At 45.0% G+C, this 22,347-nt stretch overlaps 1 protein-coding gene across 1 annotated transcript in view; it reads right to left on the reverse strand.

Annotated features, from left to right (window-relative positions):
• Positions 1 to 22,347, reverse strand: part of UCHL1 (ubiquitin C-terminal hydrolase L1) — a 432,125-nt gene that overhangs the window by 179,219 nt on the left and 230,559 nt on the right. The gene's annotated exons all lie outside the window — the stretch shown is intronic.

Consider the following 22,347-nt stretch of genomic DNA (forward strand, 5'->3'; position numbering starts at 1 on the left):
TTGAAGTGCTGTTGGGCCTCTAGGTATGTGGATGCTTTTATGAGCCAAACGTCTAGATCGGGATAGACGAAGAACCGATGTTTCCTTAAATGGGCTGCCACCACCGCCATGCATTTGGAAAACATCCTCGGTGCGGACTTGAGGCTGAAGGGTAGCACTGTAAATTGGTAATTACTTTTTCCGACAGGAAATCTTAACGTCTGATGCTTTTTGACCACAGGAATGTGGAAGTAAGCGTCGGAGATCTATTGAACAGAACCAATCTCCTTGACGAAGTTGGGGATAGATTTGGTGTAATGATAGCATCCTGAACTTCTCTGCGAATCCATTTGTTGGCTACTCTTAGATCAAGAATGGGTCGGAACTCGTGTTTGTCTTTCTTTGGTACCAGGAAGTACCTCGAGTAGATTCCCTTTTCCTGCTGGTTCATAGGGACAGGTTCTATTGCCTTCTTTTGTAATAGGGTTGTTACCTCCATTTTGAGAGCGTCGAGATGGAAATTCACCGGTTTGGGTGGAACAGAAGGTGGGGGGCTTATGAACCTGAGACAGTAGCCATTCTGCACAATATTCGATACCCAGGCGTCTGATGTAATGCGTTGCCACTCTTCCAGACTATGTGAAATACTTCCCCCTACCGGAGTGGGTAACGGAGGAGGGGGAAGTGAGGACTCAGGGTTTAGACGCCAATGCTGGCTGACCTCTTTGGGCGGTTTGTGGTGTGGAGGGACCCCTTGTTTGTTTTCGCTGGGTCGAAAAGGGTCTCTGGTGTTGCTGGGATCTCAGAGGCATCCACTGTGGTGCTTGAAGCCTTTGAGCAAAGAACTTACGGTGGTAGGGACGGAATGTTTTCCATTGTTCTCTTGGCTTCTTGATGCCCACTGCTTTGAGTGTCCAATTCTGTCTTCATCCTAGACATTGTCGTCAGCATGAGAACCAAACAAAGTGGAACCTGAAAAGGGAAGATTTTGTATCCTCTGTTGCGCCTCTGGCTTAAGTGAAGTAAGGCGTAGCCAGGAATGTCTTCTTAAGGATATATTCCATGAGAATAATTATCTGCAGATACCACAGAGGAGTCTGCAGCCATGCTTATTACTTGGTTGGAGACCATGGCGCCTTCATTTACAATCTCCAAGAAATCCTCCTTTTTGTCTTTAGGAAGGTATTCTGCAAATTGTAGCACAGAATCCCAAAGGCAGGGCAGTGGCACTAGCCGCTTTCATGGTGATGGCTGAAGTTGAGTAAACTTTGCGGCCTGCGGCATCAATTTTTCTACTCTCCTTGTCTGGTGGAGAAGACGGAGATGTAGAATGCAACTTCTTAGCAGCCACGATTACCACCGAATCGGGTACTGGATCTGCTCAGAAATAAAGGGTCCTGCTCCGGAGGACGATATTTCTTGAGGAGTCTAAAAAGGAGCAGTCTCAGTTGTGGATGGTGTTAGGAAAATGTCCATTGCCGGTTCAAGTAACCCTGGGACCAGCGGTAGTAATGGTCTAGCGGAAGAACGTTGTGTAGTGTCTCAAAAGTGACAGGTTGTTGGAGTGGGTACTGCCAGAGGGATGTTCAGCTTGGTAGCACCGCAAATTAGTACCTCTTGAAGTGTTCACATCTATGGGAGAAACTCTTGGAGACGGGGAGTCAGATAACGGAGAGTAATCTCTTGTGGATGAAGAGGAGTGCCTATGGTGGGAACGAGAAGACCAGCGATCTGAGTCATGCCGATGACTGTCTAGACGCAGAGGAGCATCTCGAAGAATGTCGATTGCCTCGTGGATTCTGCAGGAGTCACTGGGACGGACTCTGAAAGAGGTACCGGCAGAGGAGCTGTAGGTGCCAGAGGTGTCGGTGGTAGAGGAGATGGCTGAGGAGAAGGCTGAGGCAAAGGTGGCAAGAGAATGAGAGAAGCAGAGGATTCTGAGGTTGTATTAGACCCTCCTTGATCTGAGTGCCTTCGACGCTGACAAGCTTCGACGTCGAAGTAAGACATTGACGAGTACCTCTCGCCGTTGAGCCCCTTGACAGCGATCTTCCTCGACGTCGGTGGTATGACGGAGATCGTCTCAGACGAAGAGTACTGTCCACAAACATCGATCTTCCCCTTCACGTCGACGGTGACCTGGACCGGGAACTTCGACGGCAAATGTCTATGCTGTCTCGACGATAACGCTCTCTACTGCGAGTGATGCCTCTTTCGACAGCGAGCATGTCGGTGCCGTTCCTTGTCTCGACGTCGTCGGGGACCTGTGACGCTTCGGAGCAGATCTGGAGGCTGCTCCAGAGGACAAAGTGAGAGCCTTGATAGAGGACTGACCTTCTCCTCGCTCTGTGGTAGATTGTCCTCCCCGTCTACTGTCCTCCTTGGCCTGAAGGCGGATTTTCTCCCTGTCACGAAGGGTGCACCTGGAGAAGGTATTACAAATGTCACAGGCATCAGGCTTATGAGATCATGGCAGGCAAATAATACAAATAGACAACAAAAGGGTACACTGTTCCATGCATCTAGGGGGGGACATTAAATGTTCAGGAGCAAGAGCCCTCACTTCCAGATGGAAGTCATGCTTCATCATCGCGAAGCTCCTCGTCAGAACGGTGGTGCAATATCTGATGGGCTCCCCTTTTGGGGGCTTTAAGGTCGTAATGGTCAGACACTCTTAGTTGTTCGGGGAGAGCACGTCGCGGGTAGGTTACAGCAACCAACACCGCAGAGTCTCAAAAGTGACTGGCTGGACCGTGTTATTCCCCAAGGGGCCCCCCCACATGAAGAGGGATGGGCGACCTTTTGATCTTGGTCGCAACCTCTTGATATAACTATTAAAGCAGATTGCTGTGGGGTTGCTAATCAATTTTAATCTATCTACTCTCCTGCTATAACGAGTGTCTGACCATTAAGACCTTAACGGCAGCCACCTCTAAAAGATCTCCGGTAAAGAGCCCCCGAAAGGGGAGCCGTCATATTGCACCACCGTTCTGACGAGGAGCTTCCCGATGATGAAGCATGACATCCATCTGGATGTGTGAGGGCTCTTGCTCCTGAACATTTAATGTCCCCCTAGATGCATGGAACAGTGTACCCTTTTGTTGTCGATTAGTCTTACTGGGAGAACATACACTGGACCTTTAAACTCCCTATCCCTCTCTTTGTTGATAGGCAAATACAGACTTGAAGTGGGTATGTTTTGGCCTTTTTCCGGCCACAGCTAGGGAACTTATCAAAAAGAGAAGGCATGCTGGTGGAAAAAAGCTTCAAATTTGTTAGAATTTGACAAAAAAAGCTAGAAAACATTCACTCTGGTTGAAAAAACGTCGAGTGAAATTGAAATCCAAAGGATTTTTGTTGAATTGTAGTCAAAAAACCTATAATAGGTGGAGCTCAATGCTTCAGGGTCCTGTCAGAAGGAGCCGGAAAAAAGAACTGAGGCAACTGCCTTTTGCTGTGCATGATGGGATACAGGAAGACTCTTCTTAAAGGCACAGCTCTATTTACATTCTGTATAATGGCAGCCTATGGGCTACACTGCCTGCATTGCTTCATCCTTATTTTGAAGTTGTAAAAAAGTTGGAAAAGATGTTTTCTACTACATTTCCAGAATAATTAGGTTTTTAAAAAGGTAGATCTGTACTACAGTTTCCTTTTTTTTCCCCCACCAAAAGAGTGAACAATTTGACCTTTGTAGCTTTTTCCTCTAGGCTGCACATTGATGTTCTTAAGTGACTTTACAGGCCTTTTTCAAGAAAGGCAAACATCTACACTTAAGAATACACTTCAGAACAGTGCTCCGGGGTCCCCGCAGGCGTGCTGAACTATTCAGTGCTTACGACTATACATGGAAATCCCCTATGAGAGAACCCAGCAATATTTATTGAAAGTTTAATTTCTTGGTTTTGCAGTGAACAGTAAGTCAGTTGACAGGCCTCACTGCATCAAGGCACAATAGTCTTATCAACTCTGGCACCTCTGATCAGAAAGGATTCAGAATCTTTAAGGTGGCCCCCAGGTCAATGACCTGTTCTCAGAAAGGGATTTAGTGAAGGGAAAGCCACAGATTTAAGTTCAGCACTATACATTTGAGACAGCATCAGTGGGGAATATATACATCCAATTGAGTCTAAAAAGCACCAGATATGAGGTAGGCAATTAAAATGACAATTTTGAATCTGGAAATGCAGTACTCAGTGATGCCTGTTCACATCTTGTCCCATATCCTTGCTCTTAATCCTCATGTATTCGAGCTTAGCACAAAGCATTTGGTTAGTGACCAGTTTGGTTGCACAGGGCTGCATGACCCCATGAGTAGGTGTTCCCAGAACATGCCTAAGAAGAGGAAGGCTGCATGCAGTATTTTATGTAAATAGCTGAGTACATTAGCAAAGTCTATGGAGAGATGAAGGGCACTTTTGCTGGGTGGTAATGAGGGAATCCGAGGAGGAGGGAGTGGGAGCACCAATATTGATTGTTGGACTGGGCGCAGGAGGTGCTAAAGACTGACGAATGGTATGTGACAAGGTGTTTTTTGAGTGTCTTGAAAGTACGTGCTGATTGAGGGAAGAAGCGCAGGTAAGGTGGCCTCTACTGTTGCACGTATCTCACACACCATCGATTTTGTGACTGTCTACGTAGGCTAGTGTTTTAGAGCAACAGTTTAGCCAATAGCAGAGATGGCATCTTGATGGATGACTGCTGCCTGCACTCGGGTTATAGAGGACCGCTCTGACATAGGATCAGAGACTGAGACATCAGATACTGAGACAGCATCTGAGGGATAGGACAATGGCGCAGACTCTGGGAGTGATTTTTCAGTCAGAGGAGTCCCATTCGATAACTCCTCTTCCAGTACATTATGAGGGAGGTGATGAGGACAGTCCTGCTGTCCCTTCGCAAGCTGTTTGTGCAACTGGGTAATAGTGGGTTAGGCCAACCCAGAGAGCAGGTGACTGCGGCGGCAAGCAGAGAGAGAGTGCTCTTGGGAGCTCCCCAATTTAGTTCAGCCCCAAATTCCACCACCCAAATCATATTGTGGAGACATCAAAATTATCCATGGCAAAACAAACTGGTTTTGTAAGGCAGGCACCTGTGTTTTTGGTCCTGGATTCGGCGGCCATATAGAGAAACACACTAAACCCAAACATTTCTGGAAACTAGACATCCGGGGGAGTCCACTGAGGTGTGACTTGTGTCGCTTCCCCAAAGTTTTCTTACCCAGAATACCCTGCAAAGCTGAAATGTTGAAAAAAAACTCAATTTTTCTCGCATTTCTGTCACACAAACTACAGGAATATGCTGGGATCCACAATATTCCTACCACCCAGTGACTCCTCACCTGTCCCGATAAAAACACTACCCCACTTGAGTGCCTACACCTAGTGTCTGTGTCCGGAATGGATCACCCCAGGGTCAACAGCTGCCTCACGTAAGGACCAACATTGACCGTTGTGTGATCTATTCCTGTCGCAGGCACCAGGCCTAACCACACAAGTGAGGTATCATTTTTATCGGGAGGCTTGGGGGAACGCTGGGTGGAAGAAAATTTGTGGCTCCTCTCAGATTCCAGAACTTTCTGTCACCGAAATGTGAGGAAAACTTGTTTTTTTAGCCACTTTGAGGTTTGCAAAGGATTCTGGGTAACAGAACCTGGTCAGAGCCCCGCGAGTCACCCCATCTTGGATTCCCCTAGGTCTCTAGTTTTCAAAAATGTACAGGTTTGGTAGGTTTCCCTAGGTGCCGGCTGAGCTAGAGGCCAAAATCTACAGGTAGGCACTTTGCAAAAAAACAGCTCTGTTTTCTGTGATGTGTCCACGTTGTGTTTTGGGGCATTTCCTGTCGCGGGCGCTAGGCCTACCCACACAAGTGAGGTATCATTTTTATCGGGAGACTTGGGGGGACGCTGGGTGGAAGGAAATTTGAGGCTCCTCTCAGATTCCAGAACTTTGTCACCGAAATGTGAGGAAAACTTGTTTTTTTAGCCACTTTGAGGTTTGCAAAGGATTCTGGGTAACAGAACCTGGTCAGAGACCCGCGAGTCACCCCATCTTGGATTCCCCTAGGTCTCTAGTTTTCAAAAATGTACAGGTTTGGTAGGTTTCCCTATGTGCCGGCTGAGCTAGAGGCCAAAATCTACAGGTAGGCACTTTGCAAAAAAACAGCTCTGTATTTTGTGAAAAAATGGGATGTGTCCACGTTGTGTTTTGGGGCATTTCCTGTCGCGGGCGCTAGGCCTACCCACACAAGTGAGGTATCATTTTTATCGGGAGACTTGGGGGAACATAGAATAGCAAAACAAGTGTTATTGCCCCTTATCTTTCTCTACATTTTTTCCTTCCAAATATAAGAGAGTGTGTAAAAAAAGACGTCTATTTGACAAATGCCCTGCAATTCACATGCTAGTATGGGCACCTCGGAATTCAGAGATGTGCAAATAACCACTGCTCCTCAAAACCTTATCTTGATCCCATTTTGGAAATGCAAAGGTTTTCTTGATACCTCTTTTTCACTCCTCATATTTCAGCAAATGAATTGCTGTATACCCAGTATAGAATGAAAACCAACTGCAGGGTGCACCTCATTTATTGGCTCTGGGTACCTAGGGTTCTTGATGAACCTATAAGCCCTTTATATCCCCGCAACCAGAAGAGTCCAGCAGACAAAACGGTATATTGCTTTCAGAAATCTGACATCGCAGGAAAAAGTTAGAGTAAAACAAAGAAAAATGGCTGTTTTCAGCTCAATTTCAATATTTTTTTTATTTCAGCTGTTATTTTCTGAAGGAAAACCTTGTAGGATCTACACAAATGACCCCTTGCTGAATTCAGAATTTTGTCTAGTTTTCAGAAATGTTTAGCTTTCCGGGATCCAGCATTGGTTTCACACCCATTCCTGTCACTAACTGGAAGAAGGTTGAAAGCACCAAAAATAGTAAAAATGGGGTATGTCCCAGTAAAATGCCAAATTTGTGTTTTTCTGATTCAAGTCTGCCCGTTCCTGAAAGGTGGGAAGATAGTGATTTCAGCACCAGAAACCCTTTGTTGATGGCATTTTCAGGGAAAAAACCACAAGCCTTCTTCGGCGGCCCTTTTTTCCCATTTTTTTGGAAAAAACTAAATTTTCACTGTATTTTGGCTATTTTCTTGGTCTCCTCCAGGGTAAACCACAAACTCTGGGTACCATTAGAATCCCTAGGATGTTGGAAAAAAAGGACGCAAATTTGGCGTGGTTAGCTTATGTGGACAAAAAGTTAAGCCCTAAGCGCGAACTACCCCAAATAGCCAAAAAAGAGCTCAGCACTGGGGGGGAAAGGCCCAGCAGCTAAGGGGTTAAGTCTTGTTCATACTTTCAGCCAGTGCTCTGGGTAGTACCACCCTATGTTCCTGGTCAATGTTTATGTTCCAGAATTCATAGAACTCGAGCCATCTGAGCAACTGGAGAGAGGATGATTCCAGGTGTAACATCAGCCCTTGGTTCCTTGTTAGTGGTGTCCGTTTCCTTGGAAGTCATGTAGGTTTGGTCACAGACATGATAGGTCCATAAACCAGCGCTGCCTGGGCCACGTAAGTGCCATTAGGATGAGCTGGCAACGCTCGGTTTTCATCTTGAGAATCTTGGGGATCAACAGGAAGGGGGGAGCATATGCAAAGATCCCAGACCATTGCATTGGAAAGGCATTTCTCTCACCCCCCCACCCCACCCCCCAATGATGATCCCATTAGTGGATAACAACTGACGCAAAAGCAGCATTTGGTTTTCTTGTTGGTAGCAAAGCAATCCAGCGCCAGTCGTCCAACAGGTCTTGTCCATCTCCTGTTGATCGAGCTCCCATTTGTGGCAACTGTCCTCTATCCTGCTGAATGAATCTGCAAGAACGTTGTTGCCAGACGTGCTCTGAGAAATCTTGCACCTCTTGCATGAGGGATAGGAAACGTGGTCCTCCCGGATTGTTGACTTAATACATGCTGGTTGTGTTATCTGTGCAGACCAACACCAATGAGCTTGATACCCAAGAAGGAAGGCTTGGAGCATAAGAAACATTGCTTTTAACTAAGGGTTATAAGCAGCTGCTTTAGACAGTTGGACCACTTTGCCTGGATGCACATATTGCAAATGACTGCCACAGCCCACTACAGAAGCATCCATTGTGATGAAATCTGGAACCAGTGAAAGGAACATTAACCCCTGAGAGATGTGATCAATTTCAGTCCACCACTGTAAGGCTTCTACCACCCTTAGAGTGACACTGAGTCCTTGAAGGACCTTTGAGATCGGATCCACTGAAGCTGAAATTCCTCTTGGAGGAGCTTCATCTTCAGCCATGCTAGGGATACTAAGTTTATTGGAGAAAATCATCCCCAGGAGTGACTAAGATTCTCACAGGAAAAACTTTCTGGAGATTGTGGCGCTTCTAGTGAGAGAAGCTTTATTTTTGACTTTTGCACCCAACAAAATCTAGAGCATTGAAATGGTGATTCACCATTTGTTCCAGACTAGGAAACAAAGCAAGGCAGGCTTTGGTGGCTTGGGAGGCCTGTTGTGGTGTGGTGTTGGCGCTTTTAGTAGCCATTCGCCTCAGTAAGTGAATTTGAAAACCATGGGTGCTGACTGCAGTTTGAAAGGGAGAAACCGGACTTTCAAATGAGTATCAGCTAGGGTAAAGTAAGGGTATTTTTGATGCTTGGGGTGGATGGGTATGTGAAAATAGGCATCTTGGAGATCAAACATTGTCATGTAATCACCACTGTTGAGAAGGTGGAGGATATCTGACAGGGTTATACAGAGATTACATTTCTGCACAATTGCCTGAGGTCTAGAATCGGCCTCTCTTCTGACTTTTTACTTGGAAGAAAAAGTAAAAAAATAGTTCTTTCTGATAAGTGGGAACATTTCTATTGTACCCCTGGAGAGCATTTGAGATACCCCCTGTTTTAGTAAGTGAAGATGAGGTGAGTGCGCCTTTGTTGGAGGATGATTTGAGGTTTGTGCACAAACTCTACCGTATGACTGGAGTCAATATAGCGAACACCCATTTGTCTGATGTTATCCGTCTCCATTGCAGGCAATTTGAAATGTTTGCGCCCACTTGGTCTAAGGAAGGAATTTCAGCTGGTACCCAATGGGAATCATTGCCTGCAGTTGGCATCCTGACCTTGGGGCGCTGTTTCCTTCTGCTGCCTTGTTTGTTATAGACAGCTGCAGGTAGTCAACAGTATGTCTGGTGGTAAGTAGGCTTGTATTGCAATTGCAGCCGTGCTGCCTGTGCAAAGTAACACTAAATGAAGAGAAACCTCTGCAAAAGGGTTGTCCTACTGTAGCGGGCCAAGAGAGTGGGCAGTATGTGTCTTAATAGCTAGCAAGCATTGTTTATATGCTTACCTAACAGGGTTTCACCATTGTAGGCCATATCAACTATCTTGGACTGAACCTCTGGTCAAAACGAGGTAGCCTTTAACCAACCCTGGTGGTCCAAGACTGCTGTTCCCACTAGTTGTCCAAAACCTGGGAGACATTGTCTAATGAACAGTGTGATTTCGGAGGAAGAGCGTTCACCCTCCAGCAATATTTTCCTCGCCTCTGGTTGTTTATCTTCAGGTATGAGGTAGAGGAAACTACTCATCAGGCCACATCCGGCAGTCGTAGCTTCCTAAAATAACTAAGGTATTAGCTGCACAGAGGGTGATGGCTGACATCAGGGACAACTTCTTCCTTATACTATCCAATCGCCTGCCTTGTTTGTCAGTCAAAACAAGAATGGATGGATTTTTAGAGCACTGAGCAGCTTGAGAGACTGGCTTTGGATGCCCTGTTAAGCAGGCCAGAGAATAGTCCGTAGCTTTATATTTATCCAGTCAAGGTGGTCCTTTATTATCTTTGACCTCTCACTCTAAATTTAATCAATGGGGATAGCCCTTAATGACTTTCTGGCTTGCTCTTTAAAGTCATGAAGAAACCAATCAGTGTGGGAGAACGATGTCGGCAAATGTAAATGTGTGTCAGCCCTATCCATCAAATTATGAAACCCTCCAATATCCTCTGGTGGAGTCAGATGGATGAGGAGGTGGTGGTGGAGATAGTGTAGGGGCCCAATTAATCATTTTACTCATTAGGATGTTGACGAGCAATGATTTCGCCTATGCTTCTTGTCCAATGAAGAAGTATCATCATCATCATCTCAGAGGCACAGCTATTGTAGAAGCCATGGTAAACCAAGGTGTTGCTGAGGTGGAGGTATGCTTTTTGGTGTAGCTGGAGAGGAAGGTTGCGGCCACGAAGGTTGTTCTGGTTCGTCAAGCTCTGACTTCGGAAACCTTTGCTTGTAGTTCTTAAGCACGGACTGAAGATCCTTAAGGGATGCAGGCATCTGCACTATACTGCCTGGTTGGTGATAATGCAACAGTTTGCAATATCAGCCACTGGGGTGCAATAGGATTTGTATACCTGCTGTTCATAGTTATCTTGGTATTTGCTGGGAAAAACTGATGGACTGCATCTGCAAATGGTTCCTTGTCAGACTCCTCCCAGTCGGAGAGGTGACTTGGTAGTTATGTTGATACCTTGCTAGGAGATGTCATCGGTACGCAAAGTAAGGAAAATGTCAGTGCCGATGGACGGTCACCTACTTTATGGGTTGAGCCATGGCCTGTTGGCAGTGGCGTCCCCTGGGCTTTGTCTGTTTTTCTGTGTGATGCTTGTTTCGACGTCTTACTCACGGTTTCTTCGACGTCGAATTATTCGGAATCCGATTCGTGGATGGAGAATGTTTCTTCTTCTCCCTCTTCCTCGAACAGTCGTAGTCCCGTCGGTGTGGACGCCATCTGTAACCTTCTGGCTCTTCGGTCTCGGAGCGTTTTTCTCGACCGAAACGCTAGACAGGCCTCACACGTCTCTTCTTTGTGCTCGGGTGACAGGCACAAGTTACAGACCAAATGTTGGTCTGTATAGGGATATTTACTGTGGCATTTAGGACAGAATCGGAACGGGGTCCGTTCCATCAGTCTCTATGTTGCACGCGGTCGGGCCGACCAGGCCCCGACGGGGGATCGAAATTACCCCGAAGGGCTACCGGAGCTCTTCAAGATTCGGTGTCGACTAATCTAACCCGATACCGAACGAAACAATACCGACAAATTTTCCGTTGATTCTGACTAACTTTCCGACCCGAAACACTGAGCGAAAAGGAACACGTCCGAACCAGATGGCGAAAAAAAAAAAAAAACAATCTAACATGGAGTCGACGCCCATGCGCAATGGAACCAAAGTAGGAGGAGTCCCTCGGTCTCGTGACTCGAAAAGACTTCTTCGAAGAAAAACAACTTGTAACACTCCGACCCAAAACCAGACCGCGGACTATGCACAGCATGTGTATCTGCAGCTACACATGCCACCGAACATTTGGTAATTCTGGTCATACAAAGATCAGGAGAGTGCAGATGTGGTAGCAACAATGTATTGACAGTTTCTTTTGAAGTAGGATAATTTTGTAGTCCATTGTACAATTGACGGTGTAGCAGATGGCTGTAGTCCTTAGGGGCAGGCCATGACTGTCAACGGTGTTGTCAATGGTCTTGTCAAAGATGGATTTGTCAACAGATGGGTCAATGTTGGACTGTTCAAGGGGCTGTTGATGGCAGAAATTTCTTTAACAGACAGTGAAGTTAAAACCAATGTGACTCACCATCGTTGAAGCGATTGAAGTCTGTATGGCCTTTGTCAACTAAGTCCAGGATGATGGCCTCATCAACAAAGTGGTGATGACAGTGGACATTGGTCGTAGCCAGCATTGTCAACTTCAACTGTTTTTCTTGGTGAATGGCTCAAAGGAGGGAGACCAATGACTAGTCAATGCTATGGAGGACAGCTTTGAGGAGGCTGATCTGAGGGGACTAGATGTGTTCTTTGGAAGGGTCCTTATGAGATTTCCTGCTCTCCTCAGAACGCCCCTGGGTCAGATGACCTTTTTAGGGTGTTTTGAAGCTGTCCCTATAAGTACAGGACTTTGCTTGTAACCACAAAAGTAGTCTTCCTTCTGTCCCTCAGAGTCTTAGTGGGGAAGGTGTGAGATTTTGCAGTCCTTCACCTGATGTTCGGGGTTCAGGCAGTACAAGTAGTCGTTGAGGATCATCCACATGTAGCCTTTTGTCAATTTTTACAAGGGCAAAAAAGGCCTTTGCTAGAAGTATGACTTTTTTTTGTAAAATAGAAAATAGCTTGGAAAGGAAAAAACTGAGCGGAGCTCAGAGACTCCCTTCACACAACATGTGGTAGGAAATCTGAGGGAAAGCCTCTTGCGAGTATTCTGGAGGGTCCTGGCATCAGATTGTCATAGGTCAAGTTTGGTTTGTTAAAAAAGAAAAAAAAAAAAAAGATAGGCTATAGGATTAAGGGCTAACATGCCTAGGATTATTACTACATACTGCTTTCCTAAGGTACTGTGGGACTGACTATAATTAAAGCATGTGAACCCGTTAAATATCCAATAATGGATCACCATCTCATATGATGAATTCAGAAAAATCCCTGGACACTGAGCAGCCAGGGTCAGGTGGCATCTTAACTGCTCAGGTATTACCCTTTGTCCAACTAGCATTGAAAATCATGTCAGACAGGAGTACATGTCCATAAATATCACCTTCTAGGACAACTGTTAAGTTCCTAAATTACAGGTGCGGAAGAATCTGACTTTGCAAGTTCAAGCCGGTCTAATAATTAAAAAAATGTAGCCTCTGCTGACCACCACCCACAGCTCTGGTGAAATTAATATGGTAGAAAACTGTTAAATAGGTTATGTGCAGGACACCTGAGAGGACTTTAAATGCTGCAACCACTTTTTGCCATGCCTTGCCTCTAGGTCATGGTCTGCGTGCCAGTGTAGGCTACGCTGTCAACGTGGTATTTCGCTTCACTTGTTCTACAAAAATCATATACACCAGGATTTTCTTTTATTAAACGTTTCATTACTGCCCTGTACCCCTGAAGTTTCCTAACACCACTGTCCGATTGTGTAATCCGCTGGAAGTTGGGTGTTGACCACAGCTGGTATGAAAGCTGTTGTCACTTCCCTAAAAACCCAGAAAGCAGGCGCTCATGCTGTAGGAATTTGCCAGAACTGATGCAGGCCCCCACGTTTTAAACAGACCTTCAGGAAGATTTAAGTTTAATCAGATTTATCATTTACCTTTCCCTTTCTGCACTTGTAGCATCCCATCTAACCTGCACTCACTTCTATGCCCTTCTGTCTGCCTGGTCTATTAATCTGTCCTTCCTTTCTGCCTGTGTGCACATGTCCCTGCCTGAGTGCTTGACTGGTTTATCTGCTCAATACCAGATGCTTGCATCAAACTCCTGCATCCTCATTTCTCTTATATACTTATCACACCCTGCTTCAACTCAAGGACGTGTGGCCAGTCTTCCCACATGTAGGATACAGCTTGTATTGTGCCAGATTGTTATTTCAGGATGATCACTGCCTGATTTGTTTGCTACAAATGTTCATTTTTACAGACTTGTTTGAAGGTTCTCACTGCTAAACTAGTTAAATTAATTTAAGTCTGATTTAAGTAGTTACAAGTGTAACAGTGGTATCAGACTACCTGTCAATGAATGACCATTGGCACCATCCTGATATGTCCTTGTGTGACTAGACATTTGTGACCTTCGATATAATTGATTTCTAGTTACTGGTGAACCATTTGATGGTGTATTAATTACATTGCCTCCCTTGCAAGGGACTCCACCCCCACCTTCTTGGAATCTAAACCAAGAGATAGTGTACTTCAGTGAAATACTTCCACCATTGCTTAATTTATACATGCCCCCTCTGGTTCTACTGATTCAATCATTTGGGTTAATTGTATGTATGCACCCAGATACACACACTTTCAAGATGTGAGGAGACTCTGGTTAAGATGCTAATGTCCAGCACCGACTGCCTCTTGACCGACAACGTGGGACACCACTTGCATCACTTCTAGGACTCCTCTTCAGATCCTGTGCTGCACTGCTGACCTTTGTCCACTGTTGACCTTGTCCTGCGACCACAGAAGGGTGGGTAGTGGCTCCTTTCACAACCAGACACCAACTGTACTTGGTTCTCTCCCCCCCCCCCCCCACAAGTCCTCTTCTGTCAGGATCTACCTTTGGGTTCTTCCACTCTTGGTTAGGTCTTGCATAATCCTTTTCCAAAGTCCTCCTGCTTGTTTTGGGGAAAACCAGGTACTTACCCCCTGCTCTTCTGGTCACCAGGGGTCACAGGTAGTCAACTCTTGGGGTTCCTAGTACCCCCTCAGCTCCCTTCTACTGATTGCACTTCCTTGGGGTGGGGACCTGCTTTTCACATTCCACTTGTTTAGTATATGGTTTGCCTCCCCCCCCTCTATTTCTTTTACCAATACCTGTTGCTTTCGACCGATTGCTAATGTGTATAATAGTGAGTTCACTTTCCTCCAGTTGAGACATTGCCTATTCAGTGTTCTAGTATTTGTCTTACTATGATAAAGTACCTTTATTTTAGTAACACTGTGGTTCTTTCATGTGTGATAGTGCTGTGCGACTACAGTGGTATTGCTTAAGCTTTGCATGTCTCCTGGATAAGTCTTGGCTGCTCATCAACAGCTACCTCGAGAGCCCTGGCTTCCTCGATACTGCCAACACCTCAGTAACTTTGTCCCCATTTATTTGGGGTGGGGTTATGGCCATTTTTTATATTCTTCTCTGCTCTCTAGTGGGCTTTCTTCCCCCCCTTGAGGGCAGATTGGCATTACAAAAATACCGCCCCCCACCCCCAAAACTAGGTAGTTTTGTATTTGATCATTTTGATGGGTCCACATAGTGTTTTGGGGCATTTCCTGTCACAGGCACTAGGCTTGCCCACACAAGTGAGGTACCGTTTTCAACGGGAGACCTGGGGGAATGCTAGGTAGAAGGAAATTTGCGGCTCCTCCGATTCCCAAACTCAAATTGGAGGAAAGTGTTTTTATTTTGCCAAAGTTTGAGGTTTGCAAAGGATTCTGGGTAACAGAACCTGGCGAGAGCTCCACAAGTCACCCCATTCTGGATTTCCCTAGGTTTCTAGTTTTAAAAATAGAACAGATTTGGTATGTTTCCCTAGGTGCCCGATGAGCTAGATGCCAAAATCCACAGCTAGGCGCTTTCCAAAACACATCAGATTTCAATGTAAAAATTAAATGTGTCCATGTTGCGTTTCGTGTCACTGGCATTAGGCCTACTCACAAGTGAGATACCATTTTTTTCGTGAGATTTAGGGGAACACAGAATAGTAGAACAAGTGTTATTGCCCCTTGTCTTTATCAAGCACCTCAGACAAAGCCCGCTCCCCATCTTCTGGAAAAAATCTTGATGTGGCTCTTCGGATGAGGCCCCTCCCCTCCTCCCCAGCTCCTGGAGACCCTCACAGGTGAGTAGCCGCACTTTACAAATATTGATGGATTGATGTAACAGTATACTGCTTTAAAAAAATCTGTAATAGGTATTATCTTGCACACATTTATCCCCTGATAGTTGTCCCTATAATTCCTATAGTTGGGTTACAGCAAAAATACTGCTTTTCCTTCTGGTTACTAAACAATCTTCCTATTTTACAGTGTATATCTACGCGATTACATTGCCAAGCACAAGAATCTAGGCATAGGTTTGTTAAAATTCACTGTTGTGATCCTCACCCAAACACTGCATTCTGTATTCCCAGCCTGCCCATGTTTCATAGTTTTGCTCTGGGATTTGAGCAGGTTACATTTTTCATAATTGGGCTTCTGGGAACTTAATTCCCGGTGATCAGGTCCTTGTACCAAAACCTTCTCTAGGTATCCCCTGGTATTATTTTGGCCTGGGAGTGTTCAAAACATCTACATGAACAGATTGCTTCCCCTCATGAAACACAGGCGACTGTAGGCCTGTTAATTCACTTTAAAATATTCTTGCAGTTGTTTGTATCTCAAAAACACCTTGTAATATTTAAACGGTTTCACTGAGTGCGATTTTTTTGCACAGGGACCACTTCACTCTTATGCACACTCATGGAAAAATGTGGTTTAAGTTGTAATGAAGTACAGTGTAGGACTAGAGCCTTTGGAAATGTGATATGCATCACACCATTTAGTCATTTTGCTGTTCTATAAAGCCATTTGTTTTCAAAGTTCTTGTGAACCACTGTTCTTTACATACAGAATCCCAAAGGGCAGGAGCACACCAGCCCAAAAGACGTTAGCATTCAGACCTCCGGGTCAGGCTTGAGGATATTTCCCAAATGTGTGTATTGTTTCGTATCAGGCAGAGTAGGAAAAGTACTGGGATTCTTTTTGCTGGATCAAACGAACACTGGCTCTGATTGAGTGTGACCAGGTTATAGTACTCATGTCAGTACATTAGAGTTTATTTCCATCATGGGTAGCATTTAATTTATAACTTCAGCTGCCCTTCACAACCGTGAATGGGGTGCTTTCCACTGGTAGAACTGGGGATACAGGGAGGGAAAGGTCCAGAATCAGCAGAGGACCATCCTCCTGCTGGCTCAGAGCCAGCAGAAGTAAAATAAAATATTTCACTATCGTTTTATTTTTTGCTGCTGGCTGAGCCAGCTTGTGCAGGAAGGGGCAGGCAGGGCCAGGCCATAGAGGTGAGCGGATGGTGTGTGCCCTTAACTGTGCATGCCTGGCCAGCCGTTCTAGAGGCCCCTAGGGTTCCTTGGGGCCCAAAGCTGGCAAAGTGCCAAATATATGCAGCATGGCCTTTATGAAGGCCTCTGTTTTAACATTACTGACAGACCTGAAGTTCAGAGTGTCAGGGCTAAGATAGAATCTGCTCCAATGGAAAGTGGAGAAAGACTGGTAAGCAGGTCTACGCCCTTTCCCTCTCTATGGAGGGAGAGTGGTGTAAAATAGCAGATGCCTACTTGTACTGTTCCAGACATACCCAAAGGCTGACTGAAGACCCGTCAGTGAACAACTTCCTTTCGATTTAGACTGGCTGCAGTGTGGTCGTGTTTGGTATCGTAAAGTGAGTTTTTATGGCCCATACAGCCTTGAATTCATCTGGAAGCAGCAGTTACTGGCCCCGTAATAGTGCTCCAACCACATGTACCACAAACAGACATGAGGGTACATCACAATCTGATTATGTGGATAAAACCCCATTTTAGCGGTGACATTCTATTCCATTCTAAATATTTGTAAAAAAGTAACTGTCAGAAGACCAAGGAGATGCACAAGATGTGTCTGGAGGTGCAGAACAAAAGGAACTCATGTCAGCACACATGGGTGGCACTTATGATCCCCATGTCACTTCGAATTGCACACCACCTATAAGTAGGCAGAATTATTGTTTCTGGGTCCAGTCTGATGGCTTAGTCAAAATGGTACAGAATCTGGTTAAAATTATACATCGACAGTTCCAGCCACTTAGCCTTCCCACACTTCTACCAATTAAAACAGTATCACGCTTGTGTGGTTGGGCCTACTTCTTGTAACAGAAGCAGATCACACTGGAGACATGAGAAAATTACTTTGCATGGTCCTTGGTTTGATCTTTACTGTCTTGGTGCTAAGCCCAACCACCCAAGTGGGTGCCATTTTCATAGGCAGTGTCAGCACGAGGCAGATTTCCTATGCTGTATACTTTGACATGTCTGCCATGTCCCTAACAAGTGGTGACATGAAGGGCACAGAAACAGCAGCACCAAAGTGCCAAATATGTATAGCATGGCCTCTGAAGGCCTTTATGCATAGAAGTCATGTCAAGTGAGGTCATAGTGCTTAGTGAACATAGACAAATAGAGTAATGTAGCCACCCGAATTACTGCAAACAAAAGGTCTCTGAAGAGGGAAATGGAGGCAGCTATGGGTGTAGTGGAATCAGCTAAAATGCCATTTGAAGGAGCCTTCAAGGCCAGGGAGGCGCCACTCTTATTACACAGGATGCCCCAAAACAAAAATCAGCAGTTTGTTCACCAACTTGCCCTTTTAACTAAGTGAAGCACACAAACCTGGTCACCCACACTGTTGAGTGGGATTGATATCCAAAACACTGCAAGTGCAGGGTAGTTCATGCATCTGCATTTCTGTTGAAGGAGGATGAAATACATACGAAAGCACAATAACTCATGTTAAATGAAGATACTGAGCAGGCTAACATGGGTGTGCAGATGTAGAGTACCACATTAACCAGGTAGAAAAGTGAAAGCTGGACTAACAAGTCAGAACTTCTCCAACCCGAGGAGCTGAAGACATTGCCACCAATGGGTCTTTTTGGTTACAATGAGCTGGGAACTATTTGCTTGAATAGGGATAACTTTCTTGATGGTAACACAAGATTCAAAATACCCAGATTCTTCTAGCCCTGTGTGCGGCATTCAACATTGTTGCACTGTACTCCTGAGAAGACTAGTAGATAGTGTTATTCAGGACACTGCTTTGCTGGGATTCCGTTAATTTCTGCCAAACATCTCTTTAAGTGGTATCATAACCTTGCGTTCAGTTAAACCAATACCTTATGTGGTACCTCAAGACTCATCTTTGATCATAGAAATTAAACAAGGTGGTGCTCATTCTTTGGCAGACATTGAGGCTTAAGATCTTAATTTCTTTTCCTATGCTGATGAGATCATTGTCTTGTTATTTGGGTGCTACCAGGTCATATACTTTGATTAGGCAGTTGGCTGAGGTCACATTGGATGGGAAAACTTACACTATAGTAACACCAACATTAGTGCAACAATTTGTGGGGCTTGCATTGGTACCCCAAAGAGCTTGGGCCTCTTCCTGCCCCAAGACAAGCAGTCAAAGATTTGGGCTTCCAACTTATTTAAAAAATAAAATAAAAAATAAAAAATACCTCAACTTCCAAAACAAGGTGACTGCTTGGTTTACTCAGGATGTTTAACTAAACTCCTATGGCTACTGCCACTATTTCTCATAGGGCTATCATCCAGATTTCAATCAGCCCTCATCTTGATTATGGTAATGCTCAATATCTGGGAGGCAGCAAGTCTAAAAAGGCTTCAGATCATCCAGAACTTCGCTGCTACGCCACATTCTGAAGTTTGAGCATCTCATATCCCTTGAGGCTTCACTGACTCCCAAAAGACAAGTTACCCGTACACTGCGTCTCTCCATCGTTCAGCTTTAATCTTCCCAGTCATGGTGGGAGTCCCATGGTAACAGTGATAAACAGTATTAAAGCATGACAATTAAAAATAGACATGTAGCCAATTGACATGGTTTTAAAGTATCAAACAAAAATACACAAACGGATCCCACCATACCTCAGACGAGAGAGGTGACATTTGGGTTACAATTAGTTCACTACTTTAACGATGATAGGAGTAGTAAGTTAAACAAAATGGAATAACGTCTGGGGAGGAGGGTGGGTTGTTTATGACTGATGAGGATACCCCTGGAAAAGAACTAGGATTTACAGGTAATTTATCCTCCTCTTCCAGGGGACGCTCATCAATAGTAAACACTGACTAGATTAGCAAGCCCATCCCATACCTATGCGGATGGAGAGGTAGAACCAAGCAGTTTACTTGCTTTAGTTAAATACATTTCTTAATGAAGCCTGACCCACTAGCGTGGGTGTCTTTGTATCTGAATCTGGACCATAATCATTGTAAAAGATTGTACCTAGCTCCATGTTGAAGCCTTGCAAATTTTGGAGATGGGCCCATTCCTGAGAAGGGCTGCCACCTTGCCCCTTGTGGAATGAGCTTTAGATCTGGCAGTCAATTGTTAGCCAATTGGTACACAATCAATACATCAGACTATCCACCTAGAAAAAGTCTGTTTTGAGGACACCCTGCCCGTTGTCATGTGGCCATAGTTTATTAACTGATCAGATTTTCTGATGTCTTTAGTCTTGATATAGAACTTTCACACTATGTCTAGGGAGTGCAAAGTTTTCTGCTAGTGTAGGTGGTTTGGGGAAGAATGTTGGAAGCAATATGGTCGGATTAATATGAATGACAGAAACCACCATGGGTAACAACCCAGGATGGGTCCGTAAAACCACCCTTTTACCATGAAACACTATAGGGTTCTTTTGAACAAAGCCTGAAATGCACTGACTCTTCGGGCTGAAGTAATCACAACAAGAAAAGCTGTCTTCCACGTAAGATGCTGCAAAGAGACTGTGTATGGGCTCAAAAGGAGGTCTCCTATGAGGCTTTTCTGATAACTGAGGAGATCCACGTACCACCACTGACAGGGCCATTCTGGGGCTATTATCATCGTGGGTTTGGCCCTGTGGAATTTGTTGATCACTGTGGGGAATGGGAGGAAAGGCGTAGCGAAATATATGACCAGTCTATCAATAGGGCATTCCCCCTCATCCCTGGTTAGTAAAAACTGGATGCAATGTCTTGGCAATTTCTTTTTTGTTGGCAAACAGGTCTGAGGATATCCCCCATAGCTGGAAAATGCCTTTATGACATCATGAAGCACCCAGCCGTGTGAGTCTGAAAAACAGCAGTTGAGGGCATCCGCTTGTGTTCTGTTCCCATGGAAGGTGAACCGCCATGATGGTCAGCCTTCTCACTAATAGCCAATGCCAACTGGTTTATGACTTGATAGAGGGTGAGATAAAGTGCACCCTGTTTGTTCATACAGTACATTGTGGTCGTGTTGTCTGTTCAGACAAAGATGAAGTCGCCCTTGATGGAAGGGTGAAAAGACTTGAGGGCTAGATGCACCCCCTCGGAGTTCCAGCAGATGGATGTGATATTGCTGCTCTTTGACTAGAGTCCTTGGGCTTGTCAAGAGTCCATGTGAGCCCCCCCAGATCTGAAGCGATGCATCCATAAACAGCATCTGGGTAGGAATGCTCTGTTAAAAACACATGTTGGAGTTCCATTGTAGTGAGTTATTCTGTGTTCCCATTTGTCTGCAAACTGGCTCCAGGTTTTCTTGAAGATGTCTCATGTGTAACCTGCAGGAGGCCATGGAACCTAGGAGCAATGTTATTTGTCTGGCCGTTACCCGTAGTGCGTTGAGTATGCTTTGACACTTGTGCTATTGATTAGTCTCTCCTCTGAAGGATACACTTTTGAGGTTTGTGCCCAGTGTTGCTCTCAAGTAGTAGAGCCTCTGGGTTGGAGACTGTATGGACTTTTGTAGATTTACTTGAAGACCTAGGGATTTGAAGTTTGAGTGATTTTTAGGTGTTGCAAGGTTTGGATTGAAGTGCTGCCTTTCAGTAACCAATCATCAAGGTATGGGTAAATAAAGATCTTTAGTTCAAGTGTGCTGCTATTGTTGCTACACATTTGGAAAATGTTCAAGGGGCTGATTTTAGCCCAATGGGTAGTACCCTGTATGGATAGTTTTGGGATGCAACTACGAAGCGAAGGAACTTGGTGTTTCACTGCCAGTGGGATGTGAAACTATGCATCCTGTAGATCTATGAAACACATCCAGTCCCCTTGATGTAGCTAGGGAAAGATTTGGTGAAGGGCTAACATCCTGATTTTTTTTTTAATGTACTTTGAGATGTCTCAGATCTAAAATAGGTCAGAAAGCTTTGTCTGGACCTTTCCTCTGTACCAGGAAATAACAGGAATACACCCCTTTTCCTCTTTGGAAGGTGGAACTTTCTATAGCTTTTTCGTAGCAGAATGAGAACCTTTTCCTGTAGAAGAGACTGGTGATGACAAACTTTGTTGGTTGCACCGGCAGAGTAGATGGCTTGAAAAGTAGAGAATACCCATTTTTGACAATATTTAGCACTCATTTGTCTTTTGTTATAGATCAGTACCCTCTACACAACAAGGAGCCACTTCCACAACTTGTCACTACACTGTCTGTTGGCTAGTAGTTTTGTGCATCTGTCTCCCCCCATTGGAGTGCCAGAGCTGAAGCAAACCATATTTGGCCTTATCTAAGTAGGATCCTGCCACTTGTGCATGCACTGCTTCTAGTAGCCGCCAGACCCTTGGAGCTCGTGTGCTTGTGTATTAGTCTGAGTTTATCTGCCGCCAAGACTATCAGTTCCTCCAGACATCTGCCTTTAGGGGAAGCCCATAAAGTGCTGGTGGAGGTGTCATTGTTGGTTAGGAAATCTATTGATTGGTTAAGCCTTTTCACCACCTTAGGGCTATGCAGCAATGTTTTCCTGCATTCCCCAAGTCCAGGGGTAGCATAGTCAGGAGGGCCAGGGGGAGGGATACTTCAGTGCGATCTGAAAGACTGGCTTGATCTCTGATGCTATAATTAATGTCTGAAGCTCCCCGATTCCCAGGAAGTGGCTGAGGAAGGCATATGTTTTATGGGCATGAGTAGAATGTTGAATCCTGGGTCTGGTTTCTGCTCTTGCCATGGGGTCCCAAACCCATCTCCTGTAGCCATTGAGCTCCTTCCC

Source organism: Pleurodeles waltl, chromosome 1_2 (genome assembly GCF_031143425.1).
Source record: "Pleurodeles waltl isolate 20211129_DDA chromosome 1_2, aPleWal1.hap1.20221129, whole genome shotgun sequence".
Taxonomy (NCBI): Eukaryota; Metazoa; Chordata; class Amphibia; order Caudata; family Salamandridae; genus Pleurodeles; species Pleurodeles waltl.